Source organism: Sorex araneus, chromosome 1, assembly GCF_027595985.1.
Source record: "Sorex araneus isolate mSorAra2 chromosome 1, mSorAra2.pri, whole genome shotgun sequence".
NCBI lineage: Eukaryota > Metazoa > Chordata > Mammalia > Eulipotyphla > Soricidae > Sorex > Sorex araneus.
In genome coordinates this window covers 366,666,022-366,681,159 of record NC_073302.1, presented here as the reverse complement: position 1 = coordinate 366,681,159, position 15,138 = coordinate 366,666,022, and the positions used below count along the sequence as shown (strand labels likewise).

The 15,138-nt window shown below is 44.4% G+C and overlaps 1 protein-coding gene across 1 annotated transcript in view; it reads right to left on the bottom strand.

The window, feature by feature from the left end:
* Nucleotides 1-15,138, bottom strand: part of OSBPL3 (oxysterol binding protein like 3) — a 206,793-nt gene that overhangs the window by 157,145 nt on the left and 34,510 nt on the right. The window lies entirely within an intron of this gene.

Genomic DNA, 15,138 nt, shown 5'->3' with positions numbered 1-15,138 from the left:
TTTGACCCCTGGCACCCCAGATGGTCCCCCAAGCCCTGCCAAGAGTGGTCGCTGAGTGCAGTCAGGAATAAGTTCTGAGCACTTTAAGAGTATGGCCCTCCAAAAAGAAAGGAAACAAAAAAATAGAAGGGAAATGGGGCTGGAGAGGTGAGTGTAGGGACAAAGTTTCATGACTCATCCACACTGCGCTCTCTAATGAGATGACAGGCATGAGTAAGAATATTAGAGAGAGCACCGGAGATCTATAAGAGCTGGTGAGCTGCGTGCGGGTGCCAGGAAAGCCACAATGAAGGAGGAAAAGACAGGCCAAGTCGATGAAGAAAGCTAACATGTGGAGAAGGAAGCAAAACTCTGGTCCCACCCTAAGGGAGCCCAGTCTTTCAGCCCTAAGGAGTGGTTGCAGAAGCTAAGGTCTGAATGGTCTCCTCGAGAGCCAGCCTCCTGTTCTTCTTCACTACCAGCTGAACTCCAATCTTGCTCAGATCCTAGAATGTCATTTGTTTGCAGGGAGCAACCCTAAATTCTAAGTTTTGACGGTTATCACTCTCCCAGGTAACCCATTCCTGCAACGGGAGGAATGTGACACAGATCTGGCCAACACCTTATTGGGGAGAATCAAAAGTTGAGCTGCTGTGACCGGGAGGGTGGAAAGTCTTAAAGCCTGGCCCTTGGTGACACCATCAGTCCTTCAATTCATCAACCCTGGAACCCAACCTTTTACAGGTTTCTTTCATGGAGCCTCTGCTTTAAGCCTCTCCGATTTGGGTTTCTCTGTGTTTGCAGCCCAAATGACCCCAGTAGATACAAGTTATGGCCAGGCCAAGGTAGCATGATGAGGTCTTAGGAAACAAAAAGGCAGGGCAAGAAGAGTTCCAAGGACTGGAACACAAATTTTGCATGAGGGAGACCTCACCATGTGAGGTCTCCCAGCACCACATGGTACCCTGGGCATCCCTCAGGGGAGCAATCTTTGAGCACCGAGCCAGTGCTAGCCCAGAGCATTACCAGGTTTGACTCAAAAAAACAAAAACTTAAATTCATAAATACACAAACAGACTGTAACAGCACTTCCAACACTAAGAAAGGATAACATATGAACTCTGGATCTGGATATAAAGTTGGCAGAATGACTTCCTAAAAACTGATGCTTCTAGAAAACATTAGGACAAGTTCAATGTAGAGAACAAAGTTATGGGAGCAAGTTGTACAGTGGAAGATAATACTAAAACTTTGGAAGAATTGCTACAGAAAATGGGGAAGAGTGTGAACTCTGGATCAACAAAGTGATTTTCAAGGAAATCAAGGCTTAAACCTTTTTTTCTGTTTATTTTACTTGGGGGCCACACCCCACAACGCTCTGATCTTACTCTGGGCTCTGCACTCAGGGATCACTTCTGGTGGGGGTCAGGGGACCATATGGGATGCCAGGGATCAAAGCCGGGTCGGCTGAGTGCAAGGTGGATACCCTACTGCTGTACTATCTCTCTGGCCCCAATGGCTAAACAACTTTCACTGTAAAAGATAAATCCATAGGGAGTCAGCAGAGTTACAAAGTAGAGAACAGAAGTAAATTGTGGTTTTCGTGAAGAGAAAGAGATGAGGATAAAATACAGGTTCAGTGCATGAGGCACAGATACAGTGAATGTGCCCCCAGAACTGAGAGCTCAGAGAAAAACCAGGAGATGCCCAGGGGCTGAAAGCTGCCAAACCCACACCATTCTGAATGACTGTTTCTTTACCCAAACTTGCTCAATCTTAGAGCGTTTGAAAAGATCCCTATCACCTACACAATAGTTTCTATTTCACTGTGTTAAAAGCTTATCTCCCTGATTCTACTGCCTGGGTTGACATTCTTCTATACCATATACATACATATGTTACATTATTTGTAAGAGTATAAATTACATACAACACCCATTACACACGCTCAATGTGGTCCTGAGCTTCGAGGAAATGCTAGAAAACCCAGTGTGTAATCAAACAGAGCTCTAATTGGGTCTTTCCTGCTTACCAATTCAGATATGCCACTTGAAGAATTAAGATATTTCTGAAAGTATCTGTTTCCATCATTTTCTTTTCTTTTTCTACCACAATGACCTCCAGGTTCTAGAACTTCTAGAACAACATTGACTCCACGAGGTCACAGCTTCTAGTCTGCGCCCCTCTGGGAGCTCCCCACTGTGACCATTCCACACTGTTACCAAACAGACCTTCTAGATCAAGGACACAGAACCTTTTTCCTGCCCAGGGCTGCCTGGATATTTGTATCAACATGTGTGGGCTACACAATTCAGAGAGGCCGGAAACACGGAACACAAGAAGCATGTGGGTCTGTCCCATCATGCACTGGAGCCAGGTCACATGACTTCATGGACCTCATAGGGCTGAAGGGGACATTCCCTACCTCTGCCCTAGAGCACCTCTCTTGAGTAGTCCCTGCAGTCTGAGCAGAACCCCGAGCTCCTCATCCCGTGAGATGGGCTGAGATGTTGCCATCATGAAAAGAAATACTGCAATCCGTTCCCATAGTGCAGGAGGGGGTGGGGTGGAGGGTGCAGATGTAAAGCACACACACCCCATTTTGAGGCACACTTTCTCCTGCTTCCTACAATTGGGCACCCTCATTATTTGGTCATGCTAGCATCTCTTGGAAGAGGCATTTAAACTAACAGGTACAGTTTGTATTTCACACTTGATTATTTAGCATATAAACCATCGGATGACAGGGATTACTCTACAAGCAAAACCTCTGAACAAATGACATACAAAATCTGGAGCCAGTGATAGTATAGCCACTAGGGCCCTTGCCTTGCATATAACCAACCTAGATTTGATCCCAGCATCCTGTATGGTCCTCCCAGCATCACTCCTGAGTGCAGAGCCAAGAGTAACCCCAAACACCACCAGGTGTGTCCCAAAACCAAAAAAGCAAAAGAAGCAAAAAACAAATGGCATACAAAATGACCAAAGAGATAGTACAGTGGGTAGGGCACTTGCCTTGACTACCGGTTCTATCCCTGGCACCACATATGGTCCCCTGAGCCCCTCAGAAGTTGTCCCTGAGCACAGAGCTAGTAGTAAGCCTGAGCACCACCAAGTATAGCCCTGAAGCCTAAATAAATGAATGCTGTCCAATTGTGGGGTGGTAAATGAAGGGCCTCCCCAGTTCCAACCCAACCTTCCTTTCCAACTTTCTCCCTCACACTTGAGTCCACTTGTCCAGATGCAAAGCCAGTGGCCTGGCCTCAGGGTCACTGGTCTCCAGGCCTGACTCTCTAAGCATAGAGGACTGCAGCTCTTAGCATCTCTTGCCCTAGCACAGTGCAGGGAAGAACGAGGCCTCTGATCATCTGCTTCACGATCCCGAACCCACCAGGAAGCTTCCCTGAATGAAATCTCAAGGGGTTGTTCTCACTTCAATCTTTATTTTAAAATATAATAGACTGCTTGAGAAAAACAGAAAACTCATTGGGGCTGGAGAGATAATACAGCAAGTGGGGCACTTGCCTTACATGCGGACAGCCCAGGTTCCACCCCCAGCATCTCTATATGATCCCCTGAGCACCACCAGGCATGACCTCTTAATTCTGAGCTAAAATAACTCCTGAACACTGCTGAGTCTAACTAAAATTAAAAAAAAAAATTCACACAATATGGAATTTACTACCACAAATTTGCTAAGGAGTCAATCAAATATAGACATACTTATGAACAATTAATATAATCATCTGTAGATAACTAATACATAAAATTATATAACTTTAGAACAGAGGTCCTCAAGTTTCTATGACCTACAGTTCCATTTAAAAAAAAAAAAGAAAGGTTCAATGTTATCCTGAAAATCTACTTTATCTGAGTGTGCAAACAGCACAAACAAAAATTGGAGATTACCACTGACCCCTCCCCACAAACCCACTGTTCTAGTGCCCACCCCCAGGGTATCAGACACGAGGGAACACTGATCTAGAACACAGAGTTAGAGTGATACAGTCCCTGCACTTAAAGCCACAGACAAAGAAATCTGAATCTGGAGAGAAACTGACCCTTTACATAAGAATCACTATATTCTAGGCTGATGTGCATCAGAAAGGACGGTTCTGGCCCCAGTTCTCATCCACACAACAGCAGAGAATTCAGAGTTAGTAAAATGTGAAATTACACCAAAGACAAAAAATGTTTCTTTCTATGTGACAAACATCTCTCTTCCTCTTAAGAGCAAGTCTCTGAGGCCAGAGATATTTTAAACTGAACTTTTTGTCTTTTTCAATTGCATCCTTCCCCTTGTCCTTTGTTGTTACAAAGTCTGCATTTTCACTCACTTGACTGAGGTGCTTAGGGTGGGGTGGGGAGGGGGCGCAGCACGAATGCACCAGAGAGAGAGAGAGAGAGATTTCAGGATCATTTCAACAGTACACTTGGGGGGGGCGGGAAAAGTACACTTGGTTGGTGAACGGTGAGCATCTCAGAAGGTCTGGCCACAAAATACATGAATATTGCTATTAGCCAGAATAAAGACCAACATCAAGAGCACAGGCCAGACTTTGCTGTCAGATGAGTCCCAAACCACACCACACTGAATCTGTTGCTGATTTCACAACTGTGGGAAGAGACTGAATTATAAGTAACCAGGCCCTGCTGGAGCCTGAGAAACAACTGTTGCTATTATTGCTTCTAGCTGATCTAAAGTGGGCCATGCGGTACGTGCAAAAGCCACCCGCTGCCGGGCCCCAGAATGAACCCAGTGCAGGGCTGGAAGAAAGTTTTGAAGATATCCCCAGCTCCGGTTCATCCAATTTCCTCAACATGTTGGTGATCTGAGGTGCCTGATATGTCGAGAATTCTTCGCTCAGGTTTGTTAGCCTTGGGCTGCCCAGCTTTCCTGGGCTGACTAACACAGGCTCCTTCCGTGGCTGCTGGCACACGGGCAGCGTACAGTGTTCCAGAAGGTGCGTCACGGGTGTGTGAGCACCCAAGAATCGGCTGCACCATGCTCTGGACCACATCCAGCAAAGGCAAAAATCTGCATCTCGGCGTATAGGTTAGGAAGCAATTCGGTCACTTCATTCCGAAATCAAGTTTTTAACCCAGAAGGCCAGTTAGCTTCTACACTGATTTCTTCACCAAGGATTCTGAAGCAGAGTGGGAAGAGAGACCCACTCCAGACGATTCCAGGATACCTCCCGCCCCCATTTCGGGGTGGGGGGTGCTGGTGTTTAGCCACTAGCAAGCCCTTCATCATAAAGTTAGACAAAGGCACCGGTGTGACAGTGCAGTGAGAAGAGGCTTGCTTTACACACGGCTGGCCGGGCTTGGGTCCCTGGTACCACATATAGTCCCGAGAACCCCACCAGGAGTAACTGATCCCTGAGGGCAGAGCCAGGAGTAAGCCCTAAGCACTGCTGGGTGGGGTCCAACCCTTGCCCCCAAAAAACATGGAAAGAGGGCAACAGCTGGCCTGAAAGAAATAAAAGTGAGTATCAACATTCCAGAGGAGCAAAGAAAGTGGTCGGAGCACACAGGGGTGGAAATGCCTGGCCAAAGAAAACAGCCACAAGCTGTGAAAATAATTGTTTGTTATTTTGTCCCATTATTTATGATGTCAGTTTGCATTTCTACAGATTAGGTTTTAGAATAACAAGACACACCTGTACTTGGCCTCACAGGAGAAAACACAAGCCAATGTACATGTTTCAAAAATTATTTTTCTCAGAGTTGATTTTCTCAGAATTGATATTATCGATTCCTTCCCAGCCTCCATGGGTACTTTTTCAAAAGTTTTACAAGCAAGGAAGTAGAATTTTGTTCCCTCTTACCAATAAATAGAACATGTCAGCTATATGCACCAGCCCTTTTACAGTCCTAAGAATGACCCTAAATTGCTGAGATTGGACCTGGGATCAGCCAATACTCTGATCTACACAGCCTCTTCTTTTGGGAAGGCCTGTCTGTGACAATAACTAACAATGCCAGTGTTTCCCCACCTTCCTGTCCTACCTCCAACATCACCTCTGAAACAGAGCACCAAATTCCCAGTGGGAAATGTTTCACCTCCCTCTGTGCTGGAGAGATAGCACAGAGAAGAGGGCATTTGCCTTGCACTCAGCAGACTAAGTTTCAATCCTCATCAATACATACGGTCCCCCAAACCCCACTAAGAGTGATCCCTAAGCACAGAGCCAGGAGTAAGCCCTGAGCACAGCTATATGTGCTTCCCCGCACCCCCCCTGCCCCCCCCCAAAAAAAACACAAAGAAATGTATCATCTCCAATCTTATCTCCATAGCTTTGATACTTGCACCTATGGAATAGTTTAATGACCTAAGAAACAACTTAGTTTTCCAAGAAGCCCTATTAAGCTACGTTAGATTGGAGCTACCACTAAATCTTGATCTATGCATATCTCCAAGGAAACCCAGCTAAGATGGAGCCAGGGTAAGAAATAGATTCAATTCAGAAACCAATCAGGCAAGTAGAATTGAATAAAATGGAAATGTGGCTCAAGGAAGAGCCTTCAGGCCCCCCAATGCTGCAGTGACGGCCTCGCAGTGACACAATGGAATTGGGAAGAGCTGGGAACATGCCACGGCCCAGAGCGAACAGCACCCGCTATGAGGACTTGGCCAGGACTAGTCTCACTCTTCCTTGGTGCTTGTCACTGTCTTCAGGGAAATCAGCTTATGAAGTTTTTTTTGTTTGTTTATTAGTTTTTTTTTTGGGGGGGGGTTGCTTTTTGGGTCACACCCAGTGATGTACAGGAGTTACTCCTGGCTCATGCACTCAAGAATTACTCCTGGCAGTGCTCAGGGCACCATATGGGATACTGGGGATCCAACCCAGGTCAGCCATGTGCAAGGCAAACACCCTCCCCGCTGTGCTATCGCTCCAGCCCCCAGCTTATGAAGTTTTATTTTGTGTTTCAGGTTAAACACAAACTAGAAGGGGAAATAATAGATAAATGAAAATTCCTTTACTCAATCAGTCTTCCTGGCAGAGATAAGAGACCATAAGTTGTCAACAACTTCCTTTAATATGCAAAAAAGAGAGAAAAATAAATGAAAGAAATTATCCATCTGACACCAACAATTAAGAAACCAAATTTAATGGGACAAAAAAATAAGTTAAAGTGCGGGTCACCAAATTCTGTGTCATCTGAAAGGTGACGTTCAAATTGCAAAAGATAGTGCCCTGCCTCCTAAAACTTATGAAACTTAGAGGAAGAATTTGTTTTCAGTTGTTTTTGTTTCTGTTTTGCTTTTGTTTTTTGCAATAAACTCTTCTGACCTAATTACTGAAACTACAGGGCTGACATGGAATAAGAAACCCCAGGTGTTCAAATGATGTCTCAACCAGCCTGATCTCTCTCTCCCATTCCAAAACATAAAGAATAATTAATTTCATAATCAGAAGGCCTTTCCCCACCCTGTATTTGACCAAGTAGCTAGTTGCAGATATAAGTATCGCAGGCTTAGGTTGGCAATGTGGCACTACTTGGCTCAGTCATGTGGGGGTCACCAGGGACACACCAGTGGTACTTTAGGGGTTAGGGACAGAAACCAGGACCTCACACAAAGCACACAACTGCAGCCCTTCCAGCTATTGCCCCCTGTCCCCCTGTCACTTGCTTAAGCCAGAGCAGCCACTGCCAAGGCTTTTGATAACTAAGGAAATATTTTTAAAAGAGACAAAAAGAACTAGAGACACAGTATATCAGGTAGGGAGTTTGCCCTATATGAGGCTAACTCAGGTTCAATTCCTGGCATCCCATGTGCCCCGGCACCCCATATGATCCCAAGTCCCTTAGGAGTAATCCCTGAGCACTGAGCCAGGAGTGAGTCTGAGCACCGCTAGGTGTGGTTCCCCCAAAACCCTATCCTCCAAATAAATCTCTAGGGGTTGCACTGCACATTAGCACTGTCATCCCGTTGTTCAGCGATTCACTCAAGCGGGCACCAGTAATGTCTCCATCGTGAGACTTGTTGTTACTGTTTTGGGCATATTGAATATCCTCGGGGAGCTTGCCAGGCTCTGCCATGTGGGCGGGATACTGTCGGTAGCTTGCCGGACTCTCCAAGAGGGATGGAGGAATTGAACCTGGGTCATCCACATGCAAGGCAAACACCCTACCCGCTGTGCTATCGCTCCAGTCCCCCCCAAATAAATAAAGAAAATAATGTTTATTATTATTATTCTAAACAAATAAATACTGGGAGAATGAATAAATAAGAGACAAATGAAAGTCACCTTTATCTCAAATCCAGCACCATTTCCTCCCATATGACAATATCTGATTCCTTCGAGAATTCCTCTTGCGGGGTACATATCTCTGCTTCGTTCAAACATTCACCCACAACACAGCTCCCACCATTCTCCATCCTCATCGTCTCCCTTAGGACAAGCTCCATATGGACACTCGCTCTGGCCACCCTACCCAGTTTCCCATGTCCAATCCCCAACAAAGGTACTGTGGGCACGAGGAATGATGTGAGAACTGGGGACAAGTCATGCTTGTCAGAGCATGGAATTCCACCCTGCATCTAGAACAACACAAAAATCAACACTTACTATTTTCTTAAAACATTGCTCACAAAATGAACGCGGATTTGAAGATGATGATTCCAAAGGTGGCTTCAGGGGCTGGAGTGATAGCACAGCAGGTAGGGCGTTTGCCTTGCACGCAGCCAACCCAGGTTCGATTCCCAGCATCCCATATGGTCCCCTGAGCACCGCCAGGAGTAATTCCTGAGTGCAGAGCCAGGAGTAACCCCTGTGCATCGCTGGGTGTGACCCAAAAATAAAACAAACAAACAAAGGTGGCTTCATGTGTTGAAAGTGGCACACTCAGCTGTGACAAAATTATTACAAGCATTGAGGGAGAAAAAAACATGTCTAGAGCTTCTTTGCCATTTACTGCATAGCTCTAGGACGTAACTTCTTAATAATTAGTCACAGCGTATGACAGAAGATGCTCATTGTTTTTAAGAGGCCCAGTTTATGACTATATTCTTTTTTTTTTTTTTTGGCCATACCTGGTGTTCAGGACTTCTGGCTCTGTGCTCAGGGATCACTCATAGCAGGGCTCAGAGAACCAGATGGGGTACCAGGGATCAAACCCAGATCAGCCCCGTGCAATGCAAGCACCCTACTCACCATCCTATCACGGTAGCCCAAATTCTGACTATATTCTGTTCAAAAATGTAGATAAGACACTTACCCTCACATCTAGCAGCTTTAAACAGCTAGGACATTTGGCACTTATGCTGGGGGACAGGAATTTAGGGAAGGGCCTGAGGGATGAATACCTCAAAGAGCTGGAAAACATGCTTTGCATGTGGGAGCCCCAGGCTTCACCCCGCCACTACATGCCCCCCTCCCCCAAGCACCACTGTGTGTGTCCGACCACACCCCAAGTTAGAACTTAGGATAGGCTCAGTTAGACACTCATGTGTAGTCACATGTTAGCAGGAACTGGAGTCATCTGAAGGCTTCACTGGATGGGTGTGTAAATGGTTCCCTTACAAAGCTGGCCCATAGCAGGGGTGTGTACATGTGGCTTAGCCCCAGTGGAAATCTCAGAGCAGGTAGGTGTCTATATGAGTTAGTATCCAAGCATCAGAGGTGCGAAAAAAGCAGGCACTTGCTAGACCTTGCACCGGAATGACTATATAGCAAGTAGGCAGATTGCCTTGCATGTGGCCAACCTGGATTTGATCCCTGGCACCCCACATGGTCTCCTGAGCATGCCAGGAGTGATCCCTGGGCACAGAGCCAGGAATAAGCCCTGAAAGCTATTGGGTGTGAACCCCCCACCAAAACAAAAAACCCCATAAATAACTAAACAAATAAAAGTTGCAAGACCTTCTCTGACCCAGGCTGGAAGTAACCCAGGGCCATTCTGTCAAAGGGCAGAGGGTGGGGCCTACCCAGAAGGTGCACAGACGCCCCACCCCCACCCCACACCCCAACTATTGAAGTGAGGATTTTTTCTTGGTCCTTTAAAAAGAAAGTGATTGCGATTTTTTCTTTTTTTTTCTTTTTTGTTGGGGAGTGGGTGGGGGGAGAGGCAGGTCATACCCAGTGGTACTCAGAACTTTCTCCTAGCTCTGTGCTCAGGAATCACTCTGGTGATCAAGAGGGTACCAAGCTGCATGCTAGAATCAAACCAGGGTCGGCTGTGTGTGCAAGACAAGTGTCCTACCTGCTGCAGCTAGCTCCTAGCTCCAGCCTCTGATTTGCCTAGCTCCTGCCCCTGATGGCAATTTTGAAAAGGATTTCAATTATTCCAACCATGTGATCACTTGCCCTGCATATGGCCAACTCGGGCTCAATCCCTGGCATCCCATATAATCCCTCGAGCACTGCTAGGAGTAATTCCTGAGTGCAGAGCCAGGAGTAACCCCTAAACACTGCCAGGTGTGATGCCAAAACAAAAACGAACAAAAAGCCTAATAAAACAAAACAAACAAACCACTTGGTCAGGTAGACTGCTGCATTCCAGATGAGTCATGATGAGGAAAATATTTTCTGTTATTTTACTCCATGCAAATATTGTCCTTTGTCAGTTAATCTAAGCTGAACCAATTGATTAGTTTAACCAGAGGGTGAGAGAACAGCTTTTGGACTCTTGGTATTCTTAAGCAACAACACAGAGCTGGGATTCCTGCCCTTCTCTCCAGCGCAGGCTGCATGCCCACCAGGCCTACCTTCAGGGGCGTTGACACGTCCCTCCTTCCCTCCTTTGTCTAGTTCACTACCCCGGGTCAGCACAGACTCAAATAAGTGTCCCAAAATGATAGGGGCAGAAGAGAAACTGACTCCATTAATATCACTAGCCTTAAAGATCTTCTTGAGCTGGAGAGACAGAAAAGAAGGTAAAGTGACTTGCACAAAGCCAACCCTGGTTTGATCCCTGGCACCACATATGGTCCCACAGCACAGCTAAGGGGAATGGCTGAGCACAGAGCCAGGAGCAAGCCCTGTGTACCCCAGGGTGTGGCCAAAAGACAAAACAAAGAGTATCTTTTTTCCCACAGCACCCAGTGTTTGACCTATGATCATCATTTTTGTCCTATTCATACTTGTGAATTAGTAATATAAAGAAAACAACATGTGTCATTGGAAGGTGATCTGCTGAGGGCTGGGAAGGCCCAGAGCTGTTTAAAACAAAGAAGGGCGTTTCCCATCACAAGTGATGGCTGTGCATAGTGTCTGCAAAGGATGGAAATATCAGAAGGAAGCTGAACTTAAAGGTTCCAGGATCTCTTAATAAGTAAGACTTCCAGAAGTCTATAGAAATAGAATTCTATTTTTTACAAAGAGGTTTCTTTTAAAGCAAAATTAAAATTCTGTAAATGTGTGAAATGTTACCATTCACTATTAGTCTTCTAAAGCTATATTTAAATAGAATAAGAGGGGCTGGAGCAATAGCACAGCGGGTAGGGCGTTTGCCTTGTACGCAGCCAATCCATGTTGGATTCCCAGCATCCCTTATGGTCCAGTGAGCACCGCTAGGGGTAATTCCTGAGTGCAGAGCCAGGAGTAACCCCTGTGCATCGCGGGGTGTGACCCAAAAAGCAAAAATAAATAAATAAATAAAATAAGAGACACCTATGAAACTGAATAAAGCCCTTCAAGTTATATAATTCAGTCCTTTACACAAAGAATCGGCCCTCGAGGTATATGCTACTTGACATTACTTAAACTCAAGAACAGTATCCCCACACCTGGGCAGTGCCCGGGGAATCCCAACCGGAAGGAGCTCAGGAACCAAGTGGGGCTGCAGCTCAAACATGGGCCTCCTGCAGGGAAAGTGCATGCTCCAGCCCTTTGGGCTCCTACACTTTTGCTTCTTCTACTGGGTGTTCTTCGTCATTCTCCCTCTGCCCACCTCTGATTTCAGCCAAGGCAAGAAGCTCCTGATAGGTCGGATTCAGTGCAGGATTTACATGCAGGAGACCCATATTTAATCCCCAGGACCACACAAGTCCCCTGGAGCACCATCTGGAGTAGCCCATGCACACTGCAAGGATACCTCCCAGAAAGCAGAAAAATAAAATAAAACTATTCTATAACAGGACTAAGCAACAGCACCAAAGTTCCTACAAAAACACATAAGAATCACAGTGCATTGCTTTACCAATGAAAATATTTAGCAAGGGAAGCAAGAGTCCAGAAACAAATATTTACCTACTCCAAATATACAAGAACACACATTCAGGTGTAAGGGAATTTCCCAAGACTTGGTATGCCTGTATCTTAAGTCATTAGACTCATCTTAAAATCAAGACAGACAGACAGACAGACACACACACACACACACACACACACACACAACCCACATATTTAATTCATAAAGAATCTCAAAGGAGAAAATAGAAACGATTTACTTCAATGTAGTTCAGTGTAAAATTTCTGATCATAAGAATAAAAGGAAAGAAGTCATTTAAAATAAGTTTCCTTAGAACAGAGTGGTTATGTAACTTGAAACGCAAATCATCACAAAGGACTATTGAATGCCAAAGCCCAATAGCTACAAGCCAAGTTACAAAATCACATGACACCATACACCTGAGTTGGGGGACAAAAAAAATCTTTATATAACGATGAGCCTTGGGCCAAAGATAGGGCTCAGTGAAATAAAAACACAGTTTCAATTAATAGATTAAAGACTGGATTTATGCAAAGTTGTGCAATAATTGTTCACTTATTATTTAATACTTAAACAGTCATCAACTGTCACTCATTCCCATTAAAAAGAGAAAAGAAGGGCCAAAAAGATAGTATGGGGGTTAAGGTTTGTGTCAGGAGTGATCCCAGAGCAAAGAGCCAGGAGTTAGCCCTGAGCACTGCCAGGTATGGCCGCCAAATCAAATGCAACTCCCTAAATGCAAAGGAAACAATAATTACGTCTTCAACTGTGCATAGAGGATTTACATTTAACTTCATACCCTTTCTGGGGCTGGAGTGATAAAGCACAGCAGTTGGGCGTTCGCCTTTCACGCGTCCGACCCAAGTTCGATTCCTCTGCCCCTCTCGGAGAGCCCGGCAAGCTACTGAGAGTACCGAGCTCTCGGGGCAGAGCCTGGCAAGCTACCCATGCGTATTGGATATGCCAAAAACCGTAACAATAAGTCTCTCAATGAGAGACGTTACTGGTGCCCGCTCGAAGAAATCGATGAGCAACGGGATGACAGTGACAGTGACCTTTTCTGGTCAAAAAAGGGAGAAAATCAAAACTAAATGCAAACGAAAAAAATCCCTGAATAATAGTAAATACATAATAGGATCACAATAAGAACAATTGAGCACATAAGACATAAAGCACTTTTAGAGCTGGGAAAGAAATCTTATCAAGAAAAGGCATATTAATGGTTTGACCTAAGATGATTTATTATTTATTATTTCTCTTTCTCATACAATGCAAATGTTCTTTTTTTTTCCTTTGCTTTTTTATTTTTGGGTCATACCCAGTAATGTTTAGGGGTTACTCCTGATTCTGTACTCAGGAATTACTCCTGGTAGTGCTCAAGGGGCCATATGGGATGCCCAGAATTGAACCCTTGGTTGCCCACATGCAGGGCAAGTACCCTACCTTCTGTACTATCTCTCTGGCCCCAAAATGTTCATTTTCTTTCTTCCCAAATTCCTTAATTTTATGGTAAAGTGTAAGATGTGAGTCTGAAGTAAAAAAGCCTTTCCCTTTTTATCTTCCATGCAAGGACTCACGAAAAGCACCCCAGGGTGGAAAACCTGCACTCATTATTCTCCTGGTTTGCAAGAAAAGCTCTTTATTAATGTCAGTCTAAACAAACACACATAAACAGAGACAAAACACTCTAGACACAGCTGGCTGCAAAGGTTCTCGGAAACCAGAGAGAATACCCACGGCACATCTTGGAACTTGAACGAACAAACACTTCCAGCAAGACCTCAGATGTTTTCATTTATTTTGTTTTTTAACATAAAGGGGGAATCATTTTATTTAGGCATGAATGAAACTTCTGAGAGCTTTTGCATTGTTGATAGCAACACTTCTTAGAGATATTATTAACTAGATTATCACAGCAAATAATTGAAAAGAAGCGGGAGTGTCACTTGGTCCTTCTTTTATGCTTTAAAAAAGAGCTCAGACATTCAATTTTTAGATGGCAATAATCAAGGGACACTTGAACTACCCCTGAAATGAGACATAATTCTATTCACTAAGACCAATATGTGATTTGGATTAGGAGAGCAATCTAAGCAGATTTAAGGAAAAAAATTTAAGAAGCAAAACATAAGTAGCTCAAACGTTTATTCTCGGGATGGGGAAACTGAGGCCCAAAGGCCCAAGTTCTGCCCAGTGTCTTGTGACCATCAACCATAAGCCCAGTTATCTACTAATCTGTTGCCTGGTTATCTGCCCTGACAATCAATACAGTGAAATTTCAGAAACCATGGGAGGTATGATCCTATCTTTTATGTCTGAAAAAATAATTTTAACACCTTTAAACATAAAATAGGATGAAATATTGGGTGTTGTTCTACCAGTAAAGAATATTTTATATGAAATATCTCAGGAGACAAGCTACTTGAAATTTCTACCTAGTTCAATATAACTTACACTGGGCATATGTATATTCATTGGCAAAATCCTACACCATCCTAACTTGGTGTTAAATCAGTCCTAAGGAAATTATCACTGGGTAATTTCTAGGATACACTGCCCCAACAATATGTAAATCTATAAACAAAGTTCCAACAAGCTCCCAGACTCATAACATTTCCCCCATCAATTCTCTTCCAGCCACTCCACCTAAAAGAGCTAGGCTTTTCAACATAATATGTACAAGAGCTGGACAGACTTCATCAATAAATAAATAGTTAAAAAAAGAGGTGAGGCAAGAGTGACAGTACAGCGGGTAAGGCATCTGTCTTGCACATAGCCAACCCAGGTTCGCTATGGTTGGCATTGAACCCTGAGCACCACCAGGAATAATTCCTGAGTGTGGAGCCAGAAGTAACCCCTGGGCATCGCCAGGTATGACCCAAAAAGCAAAATAAATAACAAAATATTTTTTTTTAAAAAATGAGGTACAGATGGTCAACAGACACATGATTAATATTCATTATCACTTAACATCAGAGAAATGCAAAATCAAAA